General features: G+C 39.3%; 1 protein-coding gene across 1 annotated transcript in view; it reads left to right on the plus strand.

Annotated features, from left to right (window-relative positions):
• LOC134855024 (uncharacterized) overlaps positions 1-14,439 on the plus strand; it is a 93,966-nt gene that overhangs the window by 23,861 nt on the left and 55,666 nt on the right. The gene's annotated exons all lie outside the window — the stretch shown is intronic.

The following is a 14,439-nucleotide window of genomic DNA, read 5'->3' on the forward strand; positions in this document are numbered from 1 at the left end:
CCAGCTTTTTTGGAGGCTGTTATCGTAACTTCTTGTCCTTGTTGCGAGCAGTTTAACCTCGTCAACTTGACCGATCTCAATTGCCCTGGGACTGCCAATATTTTGTCGATGATTACGCATTCGTTGACTAACGCCGCCTTTATCCAAAATTTCACCAATTTCTATTGACTGAAGAGACGTCCTTGTTCACAATATTTTCTTCATCAGGCCCAGAAGTTGGTACTTCTCTGTTAGCTCAGGTAGTAGATCGTGCTGCGATGAACCGATCTCAAGAAGCATTTTTGCGTATTTGATTTTGGTTGTGTATGAGTTCCAGTCTGTTGCCTCGGTTGGTTGAACGAGATCGAAGATAATTTGGGCCCGGAGTACATCTCATTGTGCTAGATCGAAGGAAAAGGTGGTAGTGCGATTATAATTTGTGTAGATTATGTTGCTCACGAGTGTTGTTAGGGGTAACGATAATGCTATTACTTGATTTCAATATGAGAGATGGCCTAGAGCAAATGAAATGTGTTATATTCAGTCGCAGACAGTGTTTTTAACACGCTTTTTGATGCCTACGACTCGCAATTTGCATATCAGCTCGTGATTGGCTCAACGTCCCCGCGGATAACTCATCACCTTCTATTGGTTGACGAAGTAGCAAGTTACTCCGTATATCACAATTCGATTGGTCGAGAGCTGAAATGAGCGGCGATCCTTTTGCCCTCTAGCGACGATTCGTCAAGTTAACATTACGATAAGTGGATTGTGTGTTTAATATTTGACCGCCCCCTTATGGCTTCAGACAAGTGACGGAGCGTTCTAAGCGGCTGTATTTCTTGTTTATAAGACGGCAACCCCTTTAAACTATTAGCCAAGCTCCCTGATTCGATGATGAGACCAGTACGGAAGAGCGATTGTTTCCCAAACAACAATGACCATCTAATTCGATTGTTTCAACTTGTCATTAATCGGAAACTGCATTCATTGAAGGCCTGATTTGGTGTAACGAAGCGCAAAAGGCCATCAGCCGACAGCGTCGAAAGGACTGGTATGATTACTTACCATAATGTTGGTTGTGTGCAGAAATGATAGCCTTGTGGTCTTTTAGGACTCCAATTCTATTATCAAAAATACGTTCTACAATGTTCGTATAACCACACGATTGTCAATAGTTCGAGTTACTTTGAAGTATATTTTGCTTCCGCCTTATTTAGAAAAACCTGACGCAAACGTAATTGGTGCCCAAACATTAGTCTTGACTTCTTGTTCGAGGTACGCCTTCGGACCGCTGTGACTTGCATCGCACTTACTTCCAGATTTTTTGGAGGTATTGTTATGAAAAAAACTTGGGATTTTCACTTTGAGTTCTAACATATATTGTAAGACGCGACGTCTTGTTTGTCCTCCCGTGAGAATGGTTGCTTGTTACAAGCCATTAAAGGTGTATAGAAAAGTACATTAAACTTTTGTATCTCCGGTAGTGCGATTATAATTTTTGTAGATTAATTTGCTCAAGAGTGTTGTTAGGGGTAACGATAATGCTATTACTTGATTTCAATATGAGAGATGGTCTAGAGCAAATGAAAAGTGTTATATTCAGTCGCAGACAGTGTTTTTAACACGCTTTTTGATGCCTACGACTCGCAATTTGCATATCAGCTCGTGATTGGCTCAACGTCCCCGCGGATAACTCATCACCTTCTATTGGTTGACGAAGTAGCAAGTTACTCCGCATATCACATTTCGATTGGTCGAGAGCTGAAATGAGCGGCGATCCTTTTGCCCTCTAGCGACGATCCGTCAAGTTAACATTACGATAAGTGGATTGTGTGTTTAAAATTTGACCGCCCCCTTATGGCTTCAGACAAGTGACGGAGCGTTCTAAGTGGCTGTATTTCTTGTTTATAAGACGGCAACCCCTTTAAAGTATTATCCAAGCTCCCTGAGTCGATAATGAGACCAGTACGGAAGAGCGATTGTTTCCCATACAACAATGACCATCTAATTCGATTGTTTCAACTTGTCATTAATCGGAAACTGCATTCAATGAAGGCCTGATTTGGTGTAACAAAGCGCAAAAGGCCATCAGCCCACAGCGTCGAAAGGACTGGTATGATTACTTACCATAATGTTGGTTGTGTGCAGAAATGATAGCCTTGTGGTCTTTTAGGACTCTAATTCTGTTATCAAAAATACGTTCTACAATGTTCGTATAACCACACGATTGTCAATAGTTCGAGTTACTTTGAAGTATATTTTGCTTCCGCCTTATTTAGAAAAACCTGACGCAAACGTAATTGGTGCCCAAACATTAGTCTTGACTTCTTGTTCGAGGTACGCCTTCGGACCGTTGTGACTTGCATCGCACTTACTTCCAGATTTTTTGGAGGTATTGTTATGAAAAAAACTTGGGATTTTCACTTTGAGTTCTAACATATATTGTAAGACGCGACGTCTTGTTTGTCCTCCCGTGAGAATGGTTGCTTGTTACAAGCCATTAAAGGTGTATAGAAAAGTACATTAAACTTTTGTATCTCCGGTAGTGCGATTATAATTTTTGTAGATTAATTTGCTCAAGAGTGTTGTTAGGGGTAACGATAATGCTATTACTTGATTTCAATATGAGAGATGGTCTAGAGCAAATGAAAAGTGTTATATTCAGTCGCAGACAGTGTTTTTAACACGCTTTTTGATGCCTACGACTCGCAATTTGCATATCAGCTCGTGATTGGCTCAACGTCCCCGCGGATAACTCATCACCTTCTATTGGTTGACGAAGTAGCAAGTTACTCCGCATATCACATTTCGATTGGTCGAGAGCTGAAATGAGCGGCGATCCTTTTGCCCTCTAGCGACGATCCGTCAAGTTAACATTACGATAAGTGGATTGTGTGTTTAAAATTTGACCGCCCCCTTATGGCTTCAGACAAGTGACGGAGCGTTCTAAGTGGCTGTATTTCTTGTTTATAAGACGGCAACCCCTTTAAACTATTATCCAAGCTCCCTGAGTCGATAATGAGACCAGTACGGAAGAGCGATTGTTTCCCATACAACAATGACCATCTAATTCGATTGTTTCAACTTGTCATTAATCGGAAACTGCATTCAATGAAGGCCTGATTTGGTGTAACAAAGCGCAAAAGGCCATCAGCCCACAGCGTCGAAAGGACTGGTATGATTACTTACCATAATGTTGGTTGTGTGCAGAAATGATAGCCTTGTGGTCTTTTAGGACTCTAATTCTGTTATCAAAAATACGTTCTACAATGTTCGTATAACCACACGATTGTCAATAGTTCGAGTTACTTTGAAGTATATTTTGCTTCCGCCTTATTTAGAAAAACCTGACGCAAACTTAATTGGTGCCAAAACATTAGTCTCGACTTCTTGTTCGAAGTACGCCTTCAGACCGCTGTGACTTGCATCGCACTTACTTCCAGATTTTTTGGATGTATTGTTATGAAAAAAACTTCGGATTTTCACTTTGAGTTCTAACATATATTGTAAGACGCGACGTTTTGTTTGGCCTCTCGTGAGAATGATTGCTTGTTACAAGCCATTAAAGGTGTGTAGAAAAGTACATTAAACTTTTGTATCTCCGGTAGTGCGATTATAATTTTTGTAGATTAATTTGCTCAAGAGTGTTGTTAGGGGTAACGATAATGCTATTACTTGATTTCAATATGAGAGATGGTCTAGAGCAAATGAAAAGTGTTACATTCAGTCGCAGACAGTGTTTTTAACACGCTTTTTGATGCCTACGACTCGCAATTTGCATATCAGCTCGTGATTGGCTCAACGTCCCTGCGGATAACTCATCACCTTCTTTTGGTTGACGAAGTAGCAAGTTACTCCGCATATCACATTTCGATTGGTCGAGAGCTGAAATGAGCGGCGATCCTTTTGCCCTCTAGCGACGATCCGTCAAGTTAACATTACGATAAGTGGATTGTGTGTTTAAAATTTGACCGCCCCCTTATGGCTTCAGACAAGTGACGGAGCGTTCTAAGTGGCTGTATTTCTTGTTTATAAGACGGCAACCCCTTTAAACTATTATCCAAGCTCCCTGAGTCGATAATGAGACCAGTACGGAAGAGCAATTGTTTCCCATACAACAATGACCATCTAATTCGATTGTTTCAACTTGTCATTAATCGGAAACTGCATTCAATGAAGGCCTGATTTGGTGTAACAAAGCGCAAAAGGCCATCAGCCCACAGCGTCGAAAGGACTGGTATGATTACTTACCATAATGTTGGTTGTGTGCAGAAATGATAGCCTTGTGGTCTTTTAGGACTCTAATTCTGTTATCAAAAATACGTTCTACAATGTTCGTATAACCACACGATTGTCAATAGTTCGAGTTACTTTGAAGTATATTTTGCTTCCGCCTTATTTAGAAAAACCTGACGCAAACTTAATTGGTGCCCAAACATTAGTCTCGACTTCTTGTTCGAAGTACGCCTTCAGACCGCTGTGACTTGCATCGCACTTACTTCCAGATTTTTTGGATGTATTGTTATGAAAAAAACTTCGGATTTTCACTTTGAGTTCTAACATATATTGTAAGACGCGACGTTTTGTTTGGCCTCTCGTGAGAATGGTTGCTTGTTACAAGCCATTAAAGGTGTATAGAAAAGTACATTAAACCTTTGTATCTCCGGTAGTGCGATTATAATTTTTGTAGATTATGTTGCTCAAGAGTGTTGTTATGGGTAACGATTTTGCTATTCCTTGATTTCATTATAAGAGATGGCCGAGAGCAATTGATATGTGTTATTTTTAGTCGGAGATAATGTTTTTAACACGCTTTTTGGTGCTTACGAGTCGCAATTTGCATGTCAGCTCGTGATTGGCTCAAAGTCCCCGCGGATAATTCATCACCTTCTATTGGTTGACGAAGTAGCAAGTTACTCCGCAAATCACATTTGGATTGGTCGAGAGCTGAAATGAGCGGTGATTCTTTTGCCCTCTAGCGACGATCCGTCAAGTTAACATTACGATAAGTGGATTGTGTGTTTAATATTTGACCGCCCCCTTATGGCTTCAGACAAGTGACGGAGCGTTCTAAGTGGCTGTATTTCTTATTTATAAGACGGCAACCCCTTTAAACGATTAGCCAAGCTCCCTGATTCGATAATGAGACCAGTACGAAAGAGCGATTGTTTCCCAAACAACAATGACCATCTAATTCGATTGTTTCAATTTGTCATTAATCGGAAACTGCATTTATTGAAGGCCTGATTTGGTTTAACGAAGCGCAAAGGGCCATCAGCCCACTGGGTCGAAAGGACTGGTATGATTACTTGCATAATGTTGGTTGCATGCAGAAATGATAGCCTTGTGGTCTATTAGGACTCCGAATTTGTTATCAAAAGGATACGTTCTACATTGTTCGTATGACCACACGATTGTCAATAGTTCGAGTTGCTTTTTAGTATATTTTGCTTCCGCCGTATTCAGAAATTTCTGACGCAAACGTAATTGGTGCCCAAACATTAGTCTCGACTTCTTGTTCGAGGTACGCCTTCAGACCGCTGTGATTTGCATCGCACTTACTTCCAGATTTTTTGGATGTATTGTTATGAAACAAAGTAACTCGAACTATTCACGATTGTCAATAGTTCGAGTTACTTTGAAGTATATTTTGCTTCCGCCTTATTTAGAAAAACCTGACGCAAACTTAATTGGTGCCCAAACATTAGTCTCGACTTCTTGTTCGAAGTACGCCTTCAGACCGCTGTGACTTGCATCGCACTTACTTCCAGATTTTTTGGATGTATTGTTATGAAAAAAACTTCGGATTTTCACTTTGAGTTCTAACATATATTGTAAGACGCGACGTTTTGTTTGGCCTCTCGTGAGAATGGTTGCTTGTTACAAGCCATTAAAGGTGTATAGAAAAGTACATTAAACCTTTGTATCTCCGGTAGTGCGATTATAATTTTTGTAGATTATGTTGCTCAAGAGTGTTGTTATGGGTAACGATTTTGCTATTCCTTGATTTCATTATAAGAGATGGCCGAGAGCAATTGATATGTGTTATTTTTAGTCGGAGATAATGTTTTTAACACGCTTTTTGGTGCTTACGAGTCGCAATTTGCATGTCAGCTCGTGATTGGCTCAAAGTCCCCGCGGATAATTCATCACCTTCTATTGGTTGACGAAGTAGCAAGTTACTCCGCAAATCACATTTGGATTGGTCGAGAGCTGAAATGAGCGGTGATTCTCTTGCCCTCTAGCGACGATCCGTCAAGTTAACATTACGATAAGTGGATTGTGTGTTTAATATTTGACCGCCCCCTTATGGCTTCAGACAAGTGACGGAGCGTTCTAAGTGGCTGTATTTCTTATTTATAAGACGGCAACCCCTTTAAACGATTAGCCAAGCTCCCTGATTCGATAATGAGACCAGTACGAAAGAGCGATTGTTTCCCAAACAACAATGACCATCTAATTCGATTGTTTCAATTTGTCATTAATCGGAAACTGCATTTATTGAAGGCCTGATTTGGTTTAACGAAGCGCAAAGGGCCATCAGCCCACTGGGTCGAAAGGACTGGTATGATTACTTGCATAATGTTGGTTGCATGCAGAAATGATAGCCTTGTGGTCTATTAGGACTCCGAATTTGTTATCAAAAGGATACGTTCTACATTGTTCGTATGACCACACGATTGTCAATAGTTCGAGTTGCTTTTTAGTATATTTTGCTTCCGCCGTATTCAGAAATTTCTGACGCAAACGTAATTGGTGCCCAAACATTAGTCTCGACTTCTTGTTCGAGGTACGCCTTCAGACCGCTGTGATTTGCATCGCACTTACTTCCAGATTTTTTGGATGTATTGTTATGAAAAAAACTTGGGATTTTCACTTTGAGTTCTAACATATATTGTAAGACGCGACGTTTTGTTTGTCCTCCCGTGAGAATGGTTGCTTGTTAAAAGCCATTAAAGGTGTATAGAAAAGTACATTAAACCTTTGTATCTCCGGTAGTGCGATTATAATTTTTGTAGATTATGTTGCTCAAGAGTGTTGTTAGGGGTAACGATTTTGCTTTTCCTTGATATCATTAGAGAGATGGTCTAGAGCAAATGAAATGTGTTATATTCAGTCGCAGACAATGTTTTTAACACGCTTTTTGGTGCTTACGACTCGCAATTTGCATTTCAGCTCGTGATTGTCTCAAAGTCCCCGCGGATAATTCATCACCTTCTATTGGTTGACGAAGTAGCAAGTTACTCCGCAAATCACACTTCGATTGGCTGAGAGCTGAAATGAGCGGTGATTTTTTTGCCCTCTAGCGGCGATCCGTCAAGTTAACTTTACGTTAATCGGATTTTCTGTTTAATATTTGACCGCCCCTCATGGTTTCAGACAACTGACGGAGCATTCTAACTGGCTGTATTTCTTGTTTATGAGACGGCAGCCCCTTTAAACTTTAGCCACGCTCCCTGATTTGATAATGAGATCAGTACGGAAGAGCGATTGTTTCCCAAACAACAATGACCATCTAATTCGATTGGTCCAACTTAACTTTGATCGGAGACGGCATTTATTGAAGGCCTGATTTGGTTTAACGAAGCATAAAAGGCCATCAGCCCACAGGGTCGAAAAGACTGGTATGATTACTTGCAAAATGTTGGTTGTGTGCAGAAATGATAGCCTTGTGGACTATTAGGACTCCGAATTTGTTATCAAAAAGATACGTTCTACATTGTTCGTATGACCACACGATTGTCAATAGTTCGAGTTGCTTTGTATTATATTTTGCTTCCGCCTTATTCAGAATGTTCTGAAGCAAACGTAATTGGTGCCCAAACATTAGTCTCGACTCCTTGTTCGAGGCACGCCTTCAGACCGCTGTGACTTGCTTCGCACTTACTTCCAGAATTTTGGGATGTATTGTAATGAAAAAGACTTGGGATTTATGCTTTGAGTTCTAATATATATTGTAAGACGCGACGTCTTGTTTGTCCTCCCGTGAGAATGGTTGCATGTTACAAGCCATTAAAGGTGTATAGAAAAGTACATTAAACTTTTGTATCTCCGGTAGTGCAGTTTTAGTTTTGGTAGATTATGTTGCTCACGAGTGTTGTTAGGGGTAACGATAATGCTATTACTTGATTTCAATATGAGAGATGGCCTAGAGCAAATGAAATGTGTTATATTCAGTCGCAGACAGTGTTTTTAACACGCTTTTTGATGCCTACGACTCGCAATTTGCATATCAGCTCGTGATTGGCTCAACGTCCCCGCGGATAACTCATCACCTTCTATTGGTTGACGAAGTAGCAAGTTACTCCGCATATCACAATTCGATTGGTCGAGAGCTGAAATGAGCGGCGATCCTTTTGCCCTCTAGCGACGATCCGTCAATTTAACATTACGATAAGTGGATTGTGTGTTTAAAATTTGACCGCCCCCTTATGGCTTCAGACAAGTGACGGAGCGTTCTAAGTGGCTGTATTTCTTGTTTATAAGACGGCAACCCCTTTAAACTATTAGCCAAGCTCCCTGATTCGATAATGAGACCAGTACGGAAGAGCGATTGTTTCCCATACAACAATGACCATCTAATTCGATTGTTTCAACTTGTCATTAATCGGAAACTGCATTCAATGAAGGCCTGATTTGGTGTAACGAAGCGCAAAAGGCCATCAGCCCACAGCGTCGAAAGTACTGGTATGATTACTTACCATAATGTTGGTTGTGTGCAGAAATGACAGCCTTGTGGTCTTTTAGGACTCCAATTCTGTTATCAAAAATACGTTCTACAATGTTCGTATAACCACACGATTGTCAATAGTTTGAGTTACTTTGAAGTATATTTTGCTTCCGCCTTATTTAGAAAAACCTGACGCAAACGTAATTGGTGCCCAAACATTAGTCTCAACTTCTTGTTCGAAGTACGCTTCCAGACCGCTGTGATTTGCTTCGCACTTACTTCCAGATTTTTTGGATGTATTGTAATGAAAAAGACTTGGGGTTTTCGCTTTGAGTTCCAACATATATTGTAAGACGCGACGTTTTGTTTGTCCCCCCGTGAGAAGGATTGCTTGTTACTAGCCATTAGAGGTGTATGGAAATATACATTAAACTTTTGTATCTCCTGTATAAAACTTAGTTGCTGGTTAAATATCCCAAAAAACGATCTTATTTGTTTCAGGTTTCAAGAGGATTTCACCAATTTGATAGACTCAATTTTTAAAAAATTTAGCGCGAAGTCGTTTTCATCAATCTCACATCCTATCCAGATGAGATTTTTCACAGACAATTCGCACTAACTGTACTTTAATGCTCAGTTTCCATGATTCAGACTCTGGAACACTTTGTCATCTAGCACATTGTCGCTTGAAACCTATCCTTAAGTCACCATTAGATTGTCTTCCAGGTAGCAAATCACCCATTCTAGTCCCTGGAGCGTGCAGTCCATCGTCTTTTGGATTTCAGTGGGCATGTCTGAGGGTCCGTAAACCCGGTCATAAGCCTATAAATTCCAGAGGCATCGCCGCATAGGATGCTGAAGTTATATTGACTAATGGTAAGACCAGAAGGGAGCATTCGTCTGAAGGCATACTTGAGTCTAAAGATGTAATCCACACTTTCACCCGGAACGTTCTCAAAAATGAATCGAGATGCCGAGTTGGTAAGCTCATGCATGTTGGACATGTAGTACTTGTTTTTCCACATCTAAGTGTTGATAGACTTCGCATTTAAAGCTAGCTTTGTAGAGCCATCCCTCTTTGCAGTTAGAACGATAGGTGCTATGAGAAATTTAGTCTTGCATTTTTCTAGTTTTTCTATCTGTTTGTCTTCGACAAGATTTTGCGTTTCAATCGCTACTCACTCTCGATTATGAATTTGGAATTTTCGACCCTTACATTGAAGGGGAATTAGAGGGAACTTGATGGTACTGAAGACATGTTAACTTTCGACCAAGCAAGCATGTGGAGAACATTGACCTCACTCTTTGTGAAACGATTTCTCCAGAACATTGATTTCGGGTCCAGCACCTCATAGTCTGTTATTGAGTCGACTTCAACCGGTTTCGTTTGAGTCGTGACTAACCCTAGTTCCGCATGTAAATTCAGTCCCAACAGATTTCGGGTTCCGTTTTCCGAAACGACGCAGATTCGATCTTATGAAAAACAAAGGACTCTAGCATGAATATCGTGATACAGCTTAATTCGTTCTACGATCAGTACTGAACATCACTTTGCAGCTATCATGAAAGCCTTTAAAGGAGCAAGAATTCAGGTCGAGATGTGGGTTCGAATCTGTGAACCGCCATTTTCTTTCATTCCCAAAAAAGAAGAACAAGCGAGAGTTTTCTTACCATGTTCTTCTTACGGCTTTTCCGTCGCAAAAAAGAGATGCGTCTCGAGCTTCCGCATACTCAGTAGCTGCATGTGTTTCCGGCTCAGGAGGAGGGGACTTGTCAACAAAAATGTGGGCATGCTAAAAGATCGTTGGGAATGGTATTTTCCTATAATCCAACTGCTAGAAAGTGTTGACCGATTCATGTTTCCCATAGAAAAGGTAGTTAACTGAGTTATTCGCACAAAAATGCAGAATACCTTAGAGAACAGTCCTGTCTTTATTTACAGGAGCTGCTGGCTCCGCCATGACAAAACCCGCCCAGTACTGGTTTAAGACTGAAGTGTTAAAAGCAAAAAATAAGTATTAATAAGTATTACTTATTACTAAGTATTACAAACCGATAGATTTTCTTAAAATAGTTAGATAAAAATATCGGTAGAAAAGACGTTAAGAAACCTAGTTTTGTTTTGAATAGATGCCGTACTCAGAATAGAATAACTGTTTCACGTTAACTAATATCGCATCACTGGAAATAACAAAATTAAGCATCATCACACTTAAACTGGTTAAATTTGGCCTTGAGTGGAGACGTATAGAGTGTTAACACATAATAAAATAATAGACATATAAGTTTTGATAGACATCGACTGAACGAGGTAACGAAAGTCGCCTCACGACAAAGTTGTGTGTCCACATAGTCATTCTCCACTTGATAAAAAGTTATTTAATGAAATTTGATAAAGAAGGCTTTCGTGGCGTTCCGGGATTCACCGAATGTTTTTGAAGAAGGAATGCCGGTCATTTTGTTTGAGCTGGGCGCCCCAGGTTTCAAAAAACTAAAATTAAAACGAAGGTTTGCTTTAAACTGTCTATTTTAATCTTTTAAAGCAATCCCAGGTAAGTAAATGAATCCTGAAAAAAATACAAATTTGGATAGAATATTTGAAGTTTTTTTTTTGCAAAAAAAATTTTTTCACAATGGTTCGATGCTAGTTAAAACCCAAATGACCTGTAATTTTTTTTGTATTCTTTTAAGATCTGGTAGCGATTTAAGTATCAGTATTAGATACAAATTGAACTCCGTTTAAGCATTTTAGAATGATTGCAAATGAGTTGGCTAAGGTATGGGCACCTGATACACTCCGAGAGGATTGCTTTATCAAATGTCGGGATGCGTTCAAGAGAAAAATTTATAGACTGTTCCTCTGACAGCGAACAGGATAACTGAATTGCATTAATGGATAACTGAATTGTAGCATTGAACCGGATAACCCAATTGCGTCAAAGGGAGTCTTCCAAATTTTGTGAGATATTGATAAAAAAATAAAGAAGGAAGTTGTCTGAAATTGATTTTTTCTTTCAACAATCTATTTCAAATTTTGGAAGATTTAGGTTTGCGTTTTTTCATACCGAAACTGACCGTCAAATGGTTCGAGCTTTAATCTGTCTGCATAATGGGTGCCATTATTTTACACAAAATCCTTGCCAGCCAGTGTCTCACATTTAAAAAAATACAGCAATAACCAGTTTACTCAGCGAGTAAAGCATCTATTCAAGGTTTCTTTTCCCAGACTACTTGACAGAGCCAAAATAAGCGCCTTGTGATTTTTTATCACGTCGATCTGTGGGTCACGAAGGTAATTTTTTAATAAAGAGCAGCGCACACTACCCGGAAGTGTTTTAAATGGCTAGTTATGTTGACTTTTTAAGGAGGTAGTATTTGATAAAACGAGGACCCAAAATAATTGTTTCCCAGTCGCTCACATGGAGTTGCACTATTGAAGCACCCAGCCTTATATGAGACGCTTTTGTCTGTTTGTTTTAATTCTGGTTCTCAAATTAACATAAAACTGAGATTTTCGGCGTACGTCAATAGGTCGGTCCGTCTTTTTTGTCGAACGCCGACGTTTGTACGTCCTTCCAAAAGATTTTTTGTACGATAGTAGTCTTATAGGGTTCCCCAAAGATGCTAGGATTTGTGCGAGATTTCAAAACTGATTCTTGGAGCCAAAATTTATCTGAGTTTTTCAAATTATCGAGAGTTTTTTTAGGCTTGCGCTTTCTCTTCCAAAGAGATTTGTGTACTCGTTGAACTCATCCAAAAACCGCAATGTAAATTTTTCGTGGTTTGAACTTCATTTTTTTCATTGAATTATGGGCCAGATAGCTGCATTTCTTGTCGCTTCATTTCATCTTTAATAAAAAAAATTGACTGCACTGGCCAAACTGACTTGTATGATCAGATATACAAGATTCTAGAACGTTAAAAAGCAGTTTTTTCGATGTTTTATCGTCGGAGATAAATTTTTCTTCATATTTAAAATTAAGTGAAAGTCAGTTTTGCTGCTACCAGCATCTAACCAAGCGTTGATGAAGTCGTAACTTTTTACGGAATATTTAACAATTACTTGCAGATTGCTTACTCGGAAAATAATATACACTCTTCTTAGTGTTTTTTTCTTACGATAAAGCTTACATTTTTACGTTTTGAATCACAATTTTATTTGGAATTTCTTCTTTAGAATACAAGCTGACCAAACTGCCGGGGTCTTCTTTGGGAGCTTTTCTCCCACATTTATACACGAGTATTCACTTAAGACGTTTAGGATTGGTTCGTTTCCTAAGAGAATATTTTTTCGGACGTGCGATGTCTGGTTTAAATAAATGTTGCTATCTTTAAGTGATTGCAGATTCTTTTTCCAACGACCAGTGGTACATTAAGAGCATCTAGCAGAGATAAAATTTCGATTTGACAGCTTCCTTTAATATCGTAGATTTTCACGTTGTTGATGAAGATGTCACGAATATGATATTTACCTCCACTGGAGATCTCGCTCTTCAGAGTCATTTCTGCGAATGCTTCCCCAAGCTGCTCAAGTTTCCTCTATTACGTGGTCGGCACTTTAAAAGCATATGGCGTTCAAACGAAATGTTAGCTATAAAATGTGACATTTTCTGGTAATTTCTAAGTTTAGTTAATCCCAAAATATCTTGAAAAGAAATCCGGAGGTAAGTTTTATCCGGAGAGAAAACCTTGGTAAGTTTTGGTGAGATGATCCGTTTCTCTTTCGTTACATGGGCGAAGAAGAGCCATTATATGGCTTTTTTATCCGCTTTTTTGAATCTTATCCATCCGACAGTATCCATTTTTCTTTTCTTGCGTGCAATTGTTTTGTCATCGGACCTTTTTGTTTTGTCGCAGTTTATAGTCGGTCTCGCTCTTATCTTGAACATTTCCATTTTCTGCGGCCTCTTCCACTGTTGCTGCTATGGCAATTTTCCGGTTAAACGATTTTATCACATTATCTGTATTTGTGTTCTCCTTAACTTTCGGTGGTCTTTGGAGCATATCTCTCAGGGCTTCCCCAGCGATAGGTAAATCGATCGTGTGATTTAATCATAGCGTAATCTCCTGGATGCCAGATTCGCTTACATTAGACTACGGTATTTTAAAAAGTGTAAACTCTGCTCTTCTAAAGTACTAAACTAATTCAGGCTAAAAGTGTATTATTCAGAAGTAGGATAAATTAGAATTAAATAAAAAGAATGAGCGACCACAACACAATGATGAGTTTGAAAAAATTGGCAACTAGCTTTTTTTCTGCCTTTCGTCAGAAATTTCTCCAATTAATTATTCATAACGGCAAAAACGTAGCTTTTTTGTTGGAAGTTTTTTTTTTGGACAAACGTTTTTTTGTCGTATCCATAAACTTGAAAAAGACTGAATAAAAATGTAAACATGCATTTGTAAGTGCATGTTTGATTCATTAGAAAAAAACTGTAGATATCCGTGGATTTTGATTGTTTCTTGCTATCCATAGATTGTATGAAGAAGTCACATGTACGATACTCAAGCTCAGGGGCGGATCCAAGATTTTTTCGAAGGGAGGCGGATTTTCAACAAAAAAAGATAATTTTTTTTGTTCGACTGATTTTCTGAGATCTACGGAAACAGTATACAAATAAAGACCAGAATTCAAAAAATAAAGAAGAAAAAACAGGCCAAAAAAGGCGTTTGGAGGCACGTATTGGAGCGTTTTGACCAAAAGATTGCGTGTTTTCGGCGCGCGCTCCCCCCTCAGAATTAGTCTATCTAGGCGCCTTTAGAAAAACTTAAGGGTCAGTCAGCCA

The sequence above is a fragment of the Symsagittifera roscoffensis genome, chromosome 10, assembly GCF_963678635.1.
Source record: "Symsagittifera roscoffensis chromosome 10, txSymRosc1.1, whole genome shotgun sequence".
Classification (NCBI taxonomy): Eukaryota; Metazoa; Xenacoelomorpha; order Acoela; family Convolutidae; genus Symsagittifera; species Symsagittifera roscoffensis.